Source organism: Nannospalax galili, unplaced genomic scaffold (assembly GCF_000622305.1).
Source record: "Nannospalax galili isolate Female #2095 unplaced genomic scaffold, S.galili_v1.0 scaffold1430, whole genome shotgun sequence".
In the NCBI taxonomy this organism is placed as follows: Eukaryota; Metazoa; Chordata; class Mammalia; order Rodentia; family Spalacidae; genus Nannospalax; species Nannospalax galili.
The window spans coordinates 88,933-106,458 of NW_008329126.1; the positions used below are offsets into that span (position 1 = coordinate 88,933).

The following is a 17,526-nucleotide window of genomic DNA, read 5'->3' on the forward strand; positions in this document are numbered from 1 at the left end:
TTGTTGTTGAGGCTTTCTCCTGTCATTTCCTATTGGCTTACTGCATGTTTCACTTCCTTCTTCATTTCAGCCTGAGTAGTCTTCAATATTTCTAACTCTTTTCTGAATCCTTTCAGAAGTTTATCCCTATCTTCCTTCAGTTCTTTGATTTCTTTTTTTGTGTGTTCTTTAAATTCACTGGATTCTTTTATCATGTTTATAATTGTTCTTTTGAATTCCATGTCTTGCATTATCTCTAGGGGGTTCTCATTGTACTCCTCTAGAAGACTATTGGTATTTGGTGGGGTTATGTTAGTTTGGCTTTTCATGTTATTGTTTTTTCTGTGATTTTAGCATGAGAATTTCTTTTGTAGTTTCTGATTCTTGTGTGAGACTCAGGCCTTCAAGTTTAGGTCTAATTCTTTTTGTGAACTTTATGTGTCTTTGTGGTTTACTTTTGGGGCATGTAAAGCTAGTTCGTCTAAGCTTCTGGTTTTCTCTCTTGATTTTTTATTGGAATGGCCGGATTGATTTTTTCTTCAGGAGTTCCCACAGAGGCCCAATTCAGATGAGGGTCAGATGCTCTCAGGGTTTCTCCTAAGGTCTGGATCCCTCCAGGACCGATTTTGGCCTCAGGAATTTGGGGGTTGGACTGGCCTGGGAGCCTGGCCCAGAAAAAATGCTGTTCTAGGGCTGCTGGTGGCTGTCCCACCCAGAGATGCAAAGGCAGATGGGGTGGAAAGAGGCCCCAAGGACTCCTGGGGACTGCACTGAAGAGCTGGGTTGGTCTGGATGCAAAGGATCAGGAAGAGGAAAGGTCAGCTCCCAAGTCCCAGAGAGAGGATGGCAGGTGGTGCAGGCCCAGGGAAGCAGGAGGAGTTGAGGGCGGGGCCAGGTCCAGAACTGGTGCTCCTGGGGCCCAGAGAAGGTACTAAGTTGGTTTGGATGGAAGGTGTCAGGAAGCAGTATTGGTTCCCGGGCCCCCAAGAAAAGAAATGGGGCAGGGCCGAAACTTGGAGAAGAGAATGGTGTGGGAGTTGGGAGGGTGAATGGGGCTGGGGGAATCAAGGTGTGGAGGTTGCGATGGACTTACCCTGGAGAGAGGCCTGCGGGTGGGAGAGAGGCCTGCTGGGGGTGGTGCATGCCCAGGGAAGCAGGGGGAGGTGAGTTTGGGGCCAGGATCATAAGCAGTGCCCCTGGGGCCCAGAGAAGGCACTAAGTTGGTCTGGATGAAAAGGGTCAGGAAGCAGTATTGGTTCCCCAGGTGTCTGGGTCCCCAAGACCAGGAATGGGCAGGGCCCAAACTCAGAGGAGAGAAGGGCGGGGGAGATGGCAGGGTGAATGGGGCTGGGGGAGTCCAGTCCGGGTGGGTGCAATGGACTTACCCTAAGAGAGGCCTGCGGGTGGGAGAGAGGCCTGTGGTGGGTCTGGAGAATAATTTTGAATTTGAAATCTATTTGAAGAAATCTGTTTGAAATCTATTTAATTTCCCTCCTCTTCCCCCCCCCTCCTCCATTCCCCTCCCCATGTAACTATAGCTGCCTGGAATTTGCCATATAGTCCAGGCTTTCCTTCAATTCACTGTCCTCTGCTTGAGCCTCTCTGGTGCTAGGATTACAACTATGAGCCATCATGCCTATCTAAGAATAGTATTTTAAAATGTTATTAAGCCAGCAGACATTAAGCAAATATTAAGATATCATAAATACATCTTGTATATTAGAGGACCTATTTTGTACCTTTTAGCCACATTTTACTTAGTACATGTTTTATCTCAAAAAAACCCTGTACTGTGGGTTTATGTTTGTTAACTTTTTTCCATAGTCACTGAGTGCCACCTTATTGAAAAGAGATGACTAATGTTTGGCAAAGTTAAAATGGCTTTTGTTTTCCAGTTAGTGTCAGTAGGGCTATGAAAAAAGCCATCTGATTAAAGCAATTAACACTGATGAGCTTGTTTTCCTCAGTTTCCAATTAGGTGATACAGAAAATCTAAATTAGTATATGAAAATTTTGGGGGGTGGTGGTATTTACGTTTACATTGTAAAATTTGGTATTTATTTATTTATTTATTTATTTATTTAATGGTCTTTTTGAGACAGGGTGTCCCTATACACCCATCTGGCCTGGAGCTCACTATGTAGACCAGGCTGGCCTCAGACTCACAAAAATCTTTCTGTCTCTGCCTCCTGAGTGCTAGGACTAAAGGCGTGCAACACCATGCCTGACTTCATTTGGTTCTTTGTCTTCTCTTTCTATAATGAGACTTCCCATCTTTCTGCTTATTTCAAGAGTATTTTTCTTCGTTTCTTCAGGAATTTTTATGATAGATTCTCTAAAGTTCTTTAATTATAATATCTTCATCATCTATTTGTTGGTACCTGTTGATTGTTTTTTTCCTAATTGAGTAGGGATTTTCTTGGTCCTGTTATGTTGGGGAATATGTGATTACATTCTAGACATTTGAAATGCTGTGGGATTCTGATTTTTGCTTTAGTTCTGTGAAGATGTTAATATATTTGTTTTATCAGATCATGGTGATGATGGACTCAGGATATCACTTCCTACTAGTTATCTCTTGGTTGTGTGTACAGTGTCGTTTAAGTTTTCAAAGCCTTGTGCAGTACTATTTGGATTTATCCTGGAGTGGCCAGTCTTAGACTGAATTTTAATTCAAACTGGTTTGCTGTTTAGGGTTTATGCAGACCCAGGAGTTAAAAAGTAACCTTTTCCAACTCCTTCTACCTCTCAAAGTTCATATTATTCTCCTTTTCTCTGGAGCTCCTGTTTTCAGTCCTGTCAAGAGAGGTGTAATCTTACCTAGCCTGCTGTATCATACTGAGTTTGCCTGTGTCCAAGGAGGAGATACAGGAGAAAGGAAGACTGGGAGGAGGTGAGGAAGCAATGGGAATTTGCCCTATTCTCTTGGGACCATAGTGTCTCTGATTAGACAATTTGGTGAACTAAACAATGTCTCCCAAAGATTTCCAGGTCTTAATTCCTGGAGATTGCATGTAGCATGTGACTGGAATTGATAGTCATGCATATTTGAGAGTGCCAAGTTTATCACTAATATCCTATGTCAAAATATTTTTATAGAATTAGAGAAATTCTTTCTTTAGTATCAGAAGCAGATTTATATAAGCCATATATGCTTGGTCATTTTTGTAAATGTCAATTTGAGATATTCATCAGATTACTTTGAAATTTTATTATGTGACTAAATTATTCCAGTGCTAATACTGAAGAATAGTTTATGTGTGTATGTATGTACACATGCAGATGTGCATATGCCCTGGTAGTCTGTTGAAGTCAGAGCACAATTTGAAGTATTTCTTTCTTTTTTATTATCCTTTGTTCTGTGATGAGTACAACATTCAGGTTGCACTTGTGATTTAATGAAATGAAGCTCATCTGTTGATATAACGTTTTACATTGTCTCATAGAATTTATTGAATTAAATCTTGATTTTCTTGTTTCTTGTATTAATAGTTGAATGAAATACTATGTAAATTAGTACAAGATACTGAAAATTCTAGGTTAGGCCAGGAGCTGATGGATTTAGGAAGATCTAACCCTGAGCTTGCCTACTTGGGTCAAGATAATAACTATAATGCACTGTAGTTTGCTTAGTTTTCATATAGATGAGAGTTTTTGACTGTGACTCTTGCGTACTACAAATTTTACATTTAAGAAAACAGGAGCACTAGAGTTTTAGCTTAGTAATAGAGCTTAGTAGAGCAGCTTGCCTAATGGACAAAACTGCCCATTTTTTATTTCCAGCACTGAGATAGGAGGATAAAGAAAAAAGACAGAGAAATGATACACTATGAAATGAAATAAATCTTTCTCTGTGTCCAGGACTTGTTAACACTTAAGAAAGTAACCTTTCCTTCAGAACTGGGAGAATTATTAATGATATTGGGAAGGTAGTGTACAGAATCAAAGTAAGCACGTGTAATAGATGTATAACTGCAGGGGGTTGTTTGTTGTTGTTTGTTTGGCTTTTGGCTATTTGAAATAGGGCTTCAGACTTGCCATGTACCAAGCCAAATTTTATGCAGTGTTAAAGATTCAACCCAGACTTTTGGCATGCTAAGCAAGTATTCTACCAACTAATGAAGCCACATCCTTAGGCCTTGTTTCTAGTTTTTAATTGGAAAAGTATATATTCTTTTCAGATAAGATCAAATTCTAAATGTTTAATCTTTGTGTATCATCTTCCCTTTGTTCTTTGTGCCTTTAGTAAAACTAGCTATTAAGGCTAGTAATAGAAAGAAAGTACTACTTCAAACAAATCTATTACATTAATTCATACGTACCACAACATGAGTATGAAGATCAGAGGACAACTTGTAGGATTCTGTTCTCTCCTCTCACCATGTGGGTCCTGGGAATTAAACTCAGACAGTTGGACTTGGTGGCAAGCACTTTTACTCACTGAGCCATCTTGTTGGCCTAAAAATAATATTTTAAATACTCTTACATAAATACTAAGCATTCCTAAAAATTTTGCAATGCATGCACTCAAATATTCTATTAATTTATTTGAAATTTTAAAAAATTATTTAGCTTTTGTATATTTTAAACTTTTAAAAAAATTTTATTATTTTTATTTTATGTGTATGTATGTATTGCCTGCATGTAGGTAAGTGCACCTGTGTCATGCAATGCCCAAGGAGGTCAGAAGAGGCTATCAGATCCCCTGGAACTGGAGTTACAGATAGTTGTTAGCTGCCATGTGGGTGCTGGGATTCGAACCTGGGTCTTCTGCAAGAACAACCAGTGTTCTTAACTGCTGAGCCATCTCTCCAGACCCTTATTTGAATTTTTTTTTTAAACAAATCCACTTTTCTTTATTTACGTTCCATTAGTTTAAATCCGTGAGGGGTACAGCATCACTCAGATTCTGTGTCCAGTGGCCTTGTAGGAATATTGCTTTGGAATTTGGCATGAACTGTGCCACTGTTTCCATGGGCCCGGGGTACCTTTCCCCAGATTACTCTGTTTTGTTCAGTTTGCCACCTGGAGTCACTGTATTGTTTTTTGCTTTATACCCATAATCTTTTGCCTAAGTAGAATTCAGTTTCATCTTGGGCATAAACACCTTCTTTTTTTTTTTTTTTTGGTCTTTTTGAGACAGGGTCTCTCTGTAGCCCCAAACACCTTCAACTTTAAGAAGAGCTGTATGCTGTTGTTGGTTCCGAAGACCTCGCTTATAACCAGCAAAAGTGGCCTTGCATCACAGCCTTCCAGGCATATTTGCCTTTTAGACGTCCTGTTCCCAGCAGGCCTCCACCAACTCCAAGATGGCAGAAAGAGCTTATTTGAATTTTTTAATTGAAATTTTTATTAAGATATAAGCAGATTCACATGCAATTATAAAAAAGAATATAGAGAAGATTTTTTTTTTTTAATTTACCCAAATTCTCCCTAAGGTAATATTTTATAAATGCATAGTAGTATCACAACCAAAATGTTTGTATAGATATTTTCTACTCATTTCATTAAACTTTCTCCCAGTTTAGCTCTATACATTTATGTGGATATGTGTGCTGTGTTGTACCTCATCCACTGGACCCCAAAAAGACCACCGAGGACTCAACACACCAAGATGCAAAAGCAAAGGTTTATGGTTTATTCAGGTTTAAGCTCGGGCTCTCAGACCTCACCAACTCAACGGATCCATGCTGAGATCCCAGAGTAAGGGAGCATGGAGCCTTTTATAGGTTTTAGATAAAAGGGGGGGAGATACCAAAGATATATTTTGGTTGGTTCAAGGAGCCCGTGCACGCCAACATAATTTTAAACTGATTGGATGTATAAGATGCAGCCCTGGAAGTTTCTTATTGGTAGGTGCTATTCTCAGGGCTGTGGAATGTGCTGACTGTTACCTGTGGGGCCAGGAGTCTCTGTTTTTACCTTATAGGGCAGTTTTCATGCCCAGGCTTGCTTAATCTATAGTTCCCTGGAAGGGGGCGGGGAATAGCAGGTGGGGGTCAGGGCATGCCAGGGCATGTCTAGGCATGTCTAAAGCAGCAGCCAAGCATTTTACAGAAGCTAAAAGAGCAATTAGTGGGGGTCTGGAGGGATTGGGGGCAGCGGGTGAATGAAGAGGGTCTCAGGGTCCTACATTTGTATATGTTCATGTATTAAGTTTTGTACAGATCTATAACTCAATCTACCTCTATAGTCACCTGAACTTGATAGTTTGATTTCCTGCTATTTTTGTTTTTTGTTCTGTTGAAAGGTATAGGATTATTGGTATTGTTTTCTTCTGTCCAATCAGTACTTACTCTTAGTGAAGTTCCTTTGGTGTCAGATTCTCACTGGGTTAGGTTTGGGGTATTTAATGACACACTTTTTTCCTAAATACTGGAGGATCCTTTTTGTTTATCTGGAAACCCAGAAAAACCATCAGCAGCCTAATTTTACTGATATTTTGAAAGCTATGTATTAAAAAGGATTTAGAGGAGCTGGAGAAATGGCTCAGTGTTTAAGAGCACTGGCTACTCTTACAAAGAACCCAGGTTCAATCCCCATCCCATATAGCAGCCAACAACTGTCTCTAATTACAGTTCCAGGAGATCTGATGCCCTCTTCTGACCTCCATGGGCATTGTATGACATGGATGTACTTATATACATGTAGGCAAAATACTCATACACATAAAATTAAAATAATAAAATATTTTTTTAAAAAAGGATTTGTTAGCTGGGCGTGGTGGTACATGCCTTTAATCCCAGCACTTGGGAGGCAGAGGCAGGAGTATCTCTGTGAGTTCAAGGTCAGGCTGGTTTATATAGTGAGTTCCAGGCCAGCTGGGGCCACAGAGGCAGGCAGATCTCTGTGAGTTTGAGGCCAGCCTGGTCTACATAGTAAGTTCCAGGCCTGCTGGGACTACGGGGAAACCCTGTTTCAAAAAGACAAAAAAAGATTTGTTGTTGTTTTGAGTAAACACAGTTCCTACTATTAATTTTCTTTGTCTTTTTTTTTTTTTTTTAATCCCCCCCCTCCTTTCTAAAGGTTAATACTATTTTTGCTAATAATTCCTTGGAACCAATGTTAAGTTCTTACTAGATCATATATTTGCAGGACATTAAGATAGTCATCTAATATCCTTGAACTGTTTGCTGTTAATGGATGTGTTAGTTACTTTTCTTGTGGTTGGTACCAAGAACCAGATAAGAAGGACCTTAAGGGGGAAGAGTTTACTTTGGTTTATAGTCAATACTATTTTTGCTAATAATTCCTTGGAACCAATGTTAAGTTCTTACTAGATCATATATTTGCAGGACATTAAGATAGTCATCTAATATCCTTGAACTGTTTGCTGTTAATGGATGTGTTAGTTACTTTTCTTGTGGTTGGTACCAAGAACCAGATAAGAAGGACCTTAAGGGGGAAGAGTTTACTTTGGTTTATAGTCAGAGAAGTTATAGCTCATTATGGTGGGGAAAGCAGGGCAGCAGGAGTGTGAGACTGCTGTTCACATTATGTCTCCAGTTAGTAAGCAGAGAGGTGAGTGCTGGTGCTCAGCTTGCTTCAGGGTAGCTATTCCCTATTCAGTTAAACCTAGAGAGTGTTGCCATGGTAAATCTACATCCTATCAAGTTAACAATGAAAATGAACCAACACAGTGTACTTCTCATTAGGTATATTTGTTTATTTATTTGATTCTTTTATGAAGTTTTTTGTTTTGTTATATATCATACATAATAATGGGTTTCATTCTTACAGTTTTCATACATGTATGTAATATATTTTGGGTTTTGTTGTTTTTTTTATTTTTTTTATTTTTTGAGACAGGATCTTTCTGTAACCCTGACTGGACTGGAACTCACTATGTAGACTGGTCTGGCCTCAAACTCACAGAGATCTGCCTGCCTCTGCCTCCCAAGTTCTGGGATTGAAAGCATGAGTTACTATACCTGGCCTCTTATTTTCTAATTTATGTGAGTGAGTGGTTTGCTTGCATATAAGTGTACCACATGTGTGCAGTGCCCATGAGGCCAGAGGAGGGCATCGGATCCCCTGGAACTGGAGTTAGGGACAGTTGTTAGCCTTCATGTGGGTGCTGGGAACTAAACCTAGGTCCTCTGCAAGTGTTCTTAACTGCTGAGCCATCTCTCCAGCCCTCTATATAACATATTTTGAGCATATTCATCCCCCATTACCCTATCTTGTCCCTTTCCTACTCTTGCTAATCTTTTCCCAGTTATTCCTCCTTATGTTATGGAAAAATCAGAGACCAACAGTTGAAGCCAGGTGAGGAGAGGAAGTGTAATTTGATGCTAGTGGGACTGACCCATGAATCAAAAGAGTCAGACCCCTTGTTCAAGTTTTGGAGGACTTTTTTTCTGGGGGTGTCTTTTTGAGACTTCCTATAGCCCCAACTGACCTGGAACTCGCTGTGTAGACCAGGCTGGCCTTGAACTCACAGAGATCCACCTGCTGGGACTGAAGGCATGCATCACCACACCTGTTATTTTGGAGGGTTTTTATACTCGTGACAAATACAAGCAAAGGGTACATATACATGGTAATTAAATAAGCTAATATAGGGCTGCAAAGATAACAGAAATGCAAAGGTAACAGAAATGTGAAAGCCTTGGGCAACAAAGATTTCTATAGTGGGTAAAGGTTACAAGAATGTGATAGCTTTGGAAAACAAAAGACTTCTATCCTGGATAACCACAGGGGGCAGGGGAATATTCCTGTTCACTTCCCCATTCCAGAGTTCTTAATTACCATCACATAGCAAAAAGCTTTTAGCATCTGATATGTGCTTCTGTTTCTATAATACTTATTCATTGTTTTGTTTTAAAGATTTATTTATGTGTATGTATGTGTATGTGTGCTCATTAGTAAGTGCATGTACATGCATATTGGTACCTGTGGAGGCCAGAAGAGGACTTTGGATCCCATGCCTAGAGTTATAGGCTGTAGTGAGCTGAGCTGCCTGACAGGGTGCTAGGAACCAAATGCAAGTCTTCTCCAAGAGCATCAAGCACACCTAACTGTTGAGCCATCTCCTCAACCCCCTACTTTAATGGGGTTTTTGTTTGTTTTTGGTGAACCAGTGAATTAGGGTTACTTACAGGAGCATGGGCAACTTAACACTGGCTACACCACTGAAGACTATTAAGCTCCCTCCCCCACCAGTCATGTAATTAATACTACATACAGATCCTCAGGGAAAGGTGAGGCAGGACTTGTAAATTTCTTCTGTCTTGATGGTGGAATGTTGACAGGCCCAATCTTGTGCAAGTAACCACAGCTGTTGAGAGACTTCGAGAACAAGGGCCACATCATGATCAGAAGACAGAATAGGCAACATTCTGCACCTCCCACTGACTTTTACATTCTTTCTTCCTGCCCACTTTCTGCAATGTTCCCTGAGCCTGAGAGTGGGTGATAGAGATGTCCATCCCATTTATGACTATGCATTCAGTAGTCACTTATTCTCAGCACTTCAACTAGTTAGGAGTCTCTGCAGTAATTGCCACCACTACAAAAAAATTTCTCTGACCAAAGCTGACATTAGTACTAATCTATGGGCACACACATAGAGATTTAGAAGTTGGTTTGAGAGGCACATCATGCCCATTTAGCAAAACAACAGCAGTAGCTTCCTCATTAGGGCCTATGACTTCCCCAGCCACTGCTTTTGACCAACTTATAGTACCATCTTTTTAGGTCTTTAGAGAGTATCATGTTACAATGGCCAAAGATATTAGTTTTATCTCCTTATAGATAATTCTAGTATAACTCAAAACTGACAGTAGCACAGTTAGACATGTATAGGAGCTTCAGATAAAAGCAGTTTATTTGAAAATGAATTTTGAGATGTGGTAGTATGTTTGTAATCTTAGCACTCAGGCAGTAAGAGGGTGAGCAGAAGGATCACTAAGTGGATCCTGTCTTTGCCTCCTGAGTTTGGGGACAACTGGTGTGTGCCACCATGCCTGGCTCATGTTGTATTTTTATTACCTTTTCACCTAATAGTACCTTCCCCCATGTCAATATAGCTAGTCCCTTACCTCTTTCTCTTGAAATTTAACTATCAAGATCAGACACTGGAAGATTGGAAAGATGGCTCACTGTGTCTTGCTTTTCCAGAGGACCTGAGTTCAGTTCTCAGCACCCACATCAGGTGGCTTGCAATTGCCTTTTTAACCCTAGCTCCATGAGATCCTACACCCTCTTCTGGCCTCTGCAGTCACCCACACACAAATCACACACACACACACACACACACACACACAAATAAGAGACAAAGACACACAGAATATGAATATATTACAGATATGCTTGAAACCTTTTATGTATCAGTTTCCTCCATCATTACCATAAACATTAGGCTGATTTCATCATTACAGTATTATTGTTATATTTTATATATATGTGTATATATATACATATATATATATATTTATTTGGTCTTTTTGAGACAGGATCTCCCTATAGCCCCAGCTGGCCTGGAACTCGCTATGTAGACCAGGCTGGCCTTGAATGTACAGTGATCTACCTGCCTCTGCCTCCCAAGTACTGCAATTAAAAGCATGCACCACCACGCCCAGCTTTCTATATATATTAATCCTTGAAAAATATATAGTTTTACATAATAGCAGTAATACTTAGCAGTCATATTATGCATGCTATGTACTAGCTGCATTTCTGAGTGTTTCTTGCTTATTAATTTTGTAATCTGTCCATAATCCCATTTTGGAGGTGAGGAAATTGAGGAACAGAGGTTAAATAATTTGTACAAATTCATGGCCATTAGATAGCAGAGTTTAGATTTGAACCTAAGCTCTATTCTTTTTTTTAAATTTGTTTTATTAAATTTTTATTGTATTTCATACAGAATATCTCGAACAATCTGAATCATCTTTATAGCCCCATCCCTACCAGCACCCTCCCATAGGCCCCCCACTGGAATCCATATACTCTGTCCTGGGTGTTAAAGCCCACTGTATCAATTCAGTGTCCCCAGATGTTCCCCAGTGCAAGTCCATCCACTTGCAGTCTAGTCAGATCCCTCTATCTATCCAAACACCTGTCATTTTCTTTCTTTTTTTTTTAAACAGCATAGGATGGGGTTTTAGTTACAGAGGAGTGAGTGCCTCCCATTTACCACAGCACTGGAAAGTCTACATTCAAATATAGATCCTGTGACTTCCTTACAGCTGCACAAAATGGCGAGAGAGGTCCCTCCTGGCATTCTTGGCTTATATATCCCTAGCCCCTCCCCCACATGCAGCTAAGGTCTACTAATTAGGTGGGAGGAGTAACTGAGTCACCCCTTGACTCCTTGATGCGGATGCAAAGGAGGTTGACTCTAGCTTGCCAGTATAGTGGTCAGAGTACACTTCAGTTAACACTCCACCCCTTCCTCCAGTTTTTAACATTCTTTCCACCAACCTCTTCTGCAAAAGTCCCTGAGCCTTGAAGGGGGTGGTAGGTGTGGGATGATCTTCCTCCTATTGCGGCAAGGCACTGAACTTTTGGGTCTCTGCATTGCCAGTTTTCTGTGGGCTCTTGGCCCATTTCAGTGGGATTCCATCTACTATAAAAATACAAACAGCAAGAAGCAAGAACATCTAAATAATGGCTGCTATAATGACTTAACCTATGGTGTAAACAAATGCTTGGACGGTACTTTAGCAGGTACATCATATCCATCTAACCAAACAATCACAGTGGCCACCCACTGGGACCTATGTTCTCCCCTGCCACAGGGGGATTGACCTGGTCTATAGTACCAGATGTGTGTTCCACCCCTAGGAGCGGGCATTATAGCCAATCGAAAATTTGCTGGTTGTGCTTACACTAGACATTCCACTATTACACCAGCAGGAACATCTTGTTGGTGTGTTGATAGTGCAACATGTGGGGTCCATCGTTGAGCAGAATTATAGGGACGATTCTTCCCCAACCATCTGCATATCACCTTTTAGCAGCATGAAAGCTACCCATCCAGTGGCAGGGAGTTTCCAGCTTAGTCCAAGCTTGATTGCTCCCTCTCCTGCACTCATATCAAGCAGTGTCTTCAGCAATAGGGTTTTACCATCCACTTCTGGTGTACAACCAACATTATTGGCAGTGGCCTTTATTGTTTTGGGGACTTCCAGGGCCCCTCAGGCCAACAGCTCACCCACCTCTGGCACTGGGATTTTCACTTAACAACTGAATTGCTTCTGGAAGGGCTTTCTTCCACCCCGATAGGGTTCCTTCTGTGCTTAAGGTTTTTTTTTTTTTGCTGTGTATCTGGAGAATTTTCCTCCCTTTGTGAGCATAGTTCTTTGTATAGCCCTCCTTCTCCTCGCCTCCCAAGCTCTATTCTTAATTATTAAGGACTATTCTGCATATTTTAAGAACATAAATAGTATAGATGTATGAACAGGGTCATTATTTAGAAATTTTATAAACTGAGCTGGGCATGGTAGCATACATTGCAGTCCCAGCAGTTGGGAAATGAAATAAGATGATCAGAAGATCAAATTCATATTCGACTACATAGTAAGTTCCAGGCTATCTGAGCTATGAGAGACCTTGTCTTGAGGAGAGGGGAAGAGACAGAAAGGGATAATTATATAAACTATTTACATTTGAGTAAAATGGCTCAGAAAAGTGGTTTAAACTTGATACATGGAAGTCATGTAGTCTAGTCAGTAGCAAAGATTTTATTTCAGTTAGGGTAATGACAGAATATCTTTTAAATTATCTTGCTAGAAGCCGGGCGTGGTGATGCACACCTTTAATCCCAGCACTTGGGAGGCAGACAGGCCAATCTCTCCGAGTTCCAGGCCAGTTGGAGCTATAAGGAGGCCCTGTCCTAAAAAGACCAAAAAAAAAAAATTAAAAATAAATTTTAAAAAAAGGTTAAAAAAAAGCACGCTAGTTGTATTTAGCTTATTAAATATATAAGACTTAGTTTTTAAATGAACTATCATATAGAAAATTTTTATCCTTGTTGTATAGAAACTTGCATTTATTTAATAACTGCTATTTACTCATTGCAGAGTTTTGTATTGTGTAGATTGCTACATTCAGCCCTTATCACTGCCATTTATACTGTCATCAGTTTTATAGATGATAAAGCTGAGGCTCAGAGCTATTAAAAAACTTATATCCCAAATCTGCTTTTTCACCTTGGCGTGGTGGAACAGACCTTTAATCCAAGCACTCAAGAGGCAGAGGCAGGTGGATCTCTGTGAAATCGAGGCCAGCCTGGTCTACGTAGTGAGTTCCAGGCCAGTTGGTGCTACAAGGAAGACCCTGTCTCAAAAAGACCAAAAAAAAAAAAAAAAAAAAAAAAAAAAAGAAAGAAAGAAAAAAAAAAAGAGTATGGTGATTACTTTTTGTTGTTGTTTGATTTTTGATACAGGGTCTCACTGTATAACCCTTACTGACTTGGAACTGGCTGTGTAGAACAGGCTGGTCCCAAACTCAGAGATTCACCTGTTTCTTCCTTTAGCATGTTAAGATTAAAGGTGTGTGCCACCATATAAGGCCTATGATGATTATTTTTGACTCTTAGCTTGATAGAACTTATTATCATCATGGAAAAATTCTCTGGTCATATCTAGAGTATTATCCAGAAGAGGGAGTCAATTTCCTGGAGCTGGAATTAAGAGGTAGTCATGAACTGCCTGATGTGGATATTGGGAACCAAACTCTGAATCTCTGCAAGAGCAGTAATCACTCTTAACTACTGAGTCATTTTTCCAATTCTACAAATAAAGTTTAATGATAATACAGCAGATTTTAGAATTGTTTTGTGATCACATACCAGAGAAAATAAGTTTAACACCTTTTATTCACTTAATTATACTAGCAAGAATTCAAACATTCAGTTTTTCATATAACAGTTTTCCACATCAGAAGGTAATCATGACTCTCAAGAAATAATTTGAAGAAGCTAGAGCAGTGACTCAGTGGATAAAGTGCTTGCTCTGCAATCATGAGGTCCTGAGTTCAGAACTGCAGCACCTATGGGAAAAGCCAGGCATGGCAGCATGCATCTTTAACCCCTGCAGTGAGGCTAGGGAGTTGGAGTTGGATCCCAGGGGCTTGCTAGTCAGCCAGTCTAGCTGAAACAGCAAGCTCCAGAGTCAGCAAAAGACTGTTTAAAATAATAATAATAATAATAATAATAATAATAATAATAATAGGGTCAGCAAAAGACTTTAAAATAATAATAATAACAACAGCAATATTAATGAGAGTATTGAAGAAGGTACCTGAAAGTCAACCTTTAGCCTCCCCATTTGTATGCACTGATGAATGTACCCACACATAGCACCATGCACACATACACAGAGAGAAATAATTTGGGTTTCTGCTTCCAAAATGCTTATCAAAGCCTGTATTTCTTAGGTTCTTGAAATGCCTAGAAAATAAATATTCTGTTGAGTGAAATATGCCAAAGGTCAGTAATAAATGAAACACATTTCTTTGGGGGCAATGGACATTAAAAACAATTCAGTCTGTATATGCAAAGTGGGCAAGGAATTTTTTTTTTCTTTAAAAATCTGTTACTTTGGGGTTGGCAAGTAGCTTAGCAGATAAGAGTACCTATCCCAAACCTGATTTCCATATGCATGCTATAGCATGTTCCCTCCTTCCTTCCCTCCCTCCCTCCCTCTCTCTATACATACATACATACAGTGTCTGTTATTCTTAAAACTGGGCCATAACTCAGTGATATAATACTTACCTAGCATGTGTGAGGCCCTGGGTTCAATCTTCAGTATTGCCCCAAACAAAAACCAAAAAAAATCTTTTACTCTTAAAATACCATGGGGGGGGGTGGGGAGGGGGTTGGAGAGATGGCTCAGTAGTTTAAAGCACTGTCTGCTCTTGGAGAGGACCTGGGTTTGATTCCCAGCACTATAGGATGGCTGAAAGCCATCTGTAACTCCTGTTCCAGGGGATCTGATGCCCTCTTCTCATCTCCTCAGGCACTGACTGACATGGGTGCATCTACCTACATGCAGGCAATAGACTCATGCACATAAAATAAAATAATAATAATAAAACATTTTTAAAAAATAAATTACAAACAGAACTTGACTTGGTAGTGCTGGTCTATAATCCCAGATGCTTAGGTGGGCTGAATTAATAACTTGTGCTTCCAAAAATATTTTTCCTGAGTAAACTTTTTATATCTTTTTAAACTACTTGATTAATAGTCAATAGAGGTGCTGGAGAGATGGCTCATCTATTAAGAACACTGACTGCCCTTTCAGAGGACCCAGGTTTGGTTCCCAGCACCTACATGGCAACTAACAACCATCTGTAACTCCAGTTCCAAGGGAATGTCCAATGCCCTCTTCTGATATCCGTGGGCATTGCACACCTGGGTGCACTGACATATAGGCAGTATATACGCATACACCTAAAATAAAAATAATTTTTAAAATATTAAAAAAAATAGTCGATAGAACTGGTCTAGGAGTATAAGTTAGTTGGTAGAGCATTTAGCTGGCATGTGCAGGCCCTGGGTTCAATCCCTGGTATTGAAGGAAAAATAAAAGTAAATAGTCAATAGAATCGAGATAATGTTTTCAAATTTTCATTTTATATAATTTTCATAAGGATCTATACTTTCCCATTTAAATTTTTATTGAGCATGTGATCCATCACTTAGATTTTTGTTTTGTTTTGCTTTGTTTTCGAGGCAGGTTTTCCTTTAGCCCCAGCTGGCCTAGGCTGGTCTTGATCTTTCAAAGATCCACACTTGCCTCTACCTTCTCTGCATTGGAATTAAGGGTGTGTGCCACTATGTCTAGTACATCATTTAGTTTTTAGCCACTAAAATGTTTTTCTTTGTAAACATTTTTAGGTAGCTGGAAAGATGGCTCAGTTGTTAAGATCACTTGTTCTTTCAGAAGACCTGAGTTTGGTTCCAAGTACCCACTTTGGGTGGCTCACAATTGTCTGTAACAGTAGCTCCAAGGCATCTGATACACTCTTCTGGCCTCCATGGGCACCTATATACACACATAAATAAAAATTAAATAAATCATTTTAAAAATTGCTTTAACCAATTTTCTCATAGCAAATTTGTGAATCTAATTTCTTCTTCTTTTTCTTGAGACAGGGTCTCACTATGTGTGCCAGACTTACTGGTCTGGAATTCACTATTTGCTAGACCAGTCTTAAATTCACAGAGATCTGTCTGCGCTGCTTCCTGAATATTGGGATTAAAGGAGTATGCCACTATGCCCTTCATCTTCTTTAAGATTTTATGGGTGAATGTTTTGCCTGTGTGTATATATGTAAGGGTACTACATGTGTGTCACATGCCCATGGAGGCCAGAAATGAGCATTGGATCCCCCTGGAACTGGAGTTACAGAAGGTTGTGGGCTGCCACATGGAGGGTGAAAACCAAACTTGGGTCCTCTACCAGAACAACAGTGCTGTTAAGTTGAACCATCTCTCTAGCCTCAGCTCTTTGATTGTCTTATTTGTATAAACCTGAGAGGGTCTTTGTCCCTACTCTTTTCTCTCCTTTAGCAATATTCTGCTGTTATTTACCCTTCAGTGCTTAGTAGCACAGTTATGGAAGTAGGGTGTATTATTGTTCTGTTACTGTGATAAAATAGCATGACCAAGGCAAATTACAGAAGTAAGAGTTATTTTGGCTCACAGTTCCAGAGGGATACATCCATCATGGCAGGAGGCACAGTAGCAAGGAGCAGGAAGCTGAGAGCTCACATCTTCAACAGCAAACAGCAAGCAGAAAGGGGAACTGGAAGTGGAGCAAGGCTATAAACTCCCAAAGGCCACCCTCAGTTGGCACACTTCCTCCAGCAAGGCCATACTTCTTAAAGTTTCCTTACTTCCCAAACAACCCCACTAACTGGGACAAAGTGTCCAAATCCTTAAACCTATGGGGGGGCATTTCTTATTCAAACCATCACATAAGGAGTGTTGGGGAGGGGGCATTCTCTGTTCTGTTTCAGATTTAGATAGGCATTATGTCCCTGTGTCTCAGGGTTGAGAATTTTCTCACTGATCCTGCTCTTCTTTGGTAGTAAGGAATCCTGTAATGGAAATATCCTATTATATCCCGCTATTCCAACCATGGGAATAAGTATTTTTTATTGTCTTCTTCCATTTGAGAGTGTGGAATAAAAATAATTCTATAAGGTGTTCTGTCATTTTTATAATTTTTAATGCCTTGATCCGCAGCCATCTCCCTTGGCTAATTTTTGTCAAGTTGTACTGTGAATGCCATAAGAGGTATTGGGGTTTGCTTGTTTGTTTCCAGACAGGACTGAACTGAGTTCCAGATTGAACTCAAAATTGCTAACCCTCTACATTTGTAGACTGACTATGGTTGCACATGCCTGTAATCCCAGCATTTGAAATGCAAAGTAGGAGAATCATGGCCATCCTGGGCTACATAGCAAGTTCACTTCCTGCCTAGACTGTATTACAAGACTGTATCACAATTGAAAATTCCTTTGTTTTTTTGGAGGTTTTTTTTTTTTGGTCTTTTTGAGACAGGGTCTCCCTGTACCCTCAGCTGG

At 40.0% G+C, this 17,526-nt stretch overlaps 1 protein-coding gene across 3 annotated transcripts in view; it reads left to right on the plus strand.

The window, feature by feature from the left end:
• The window catches only part of Usp32 (ubiquitin specific peptidase 32), a 217,704-nt gene that overhangs the window by 55,580 nt on the left and 144,598 nt on the right, over positions 1–17,526 (plus strand). The gene's annotated exons all lie outside the window — the stretch shown is intronic.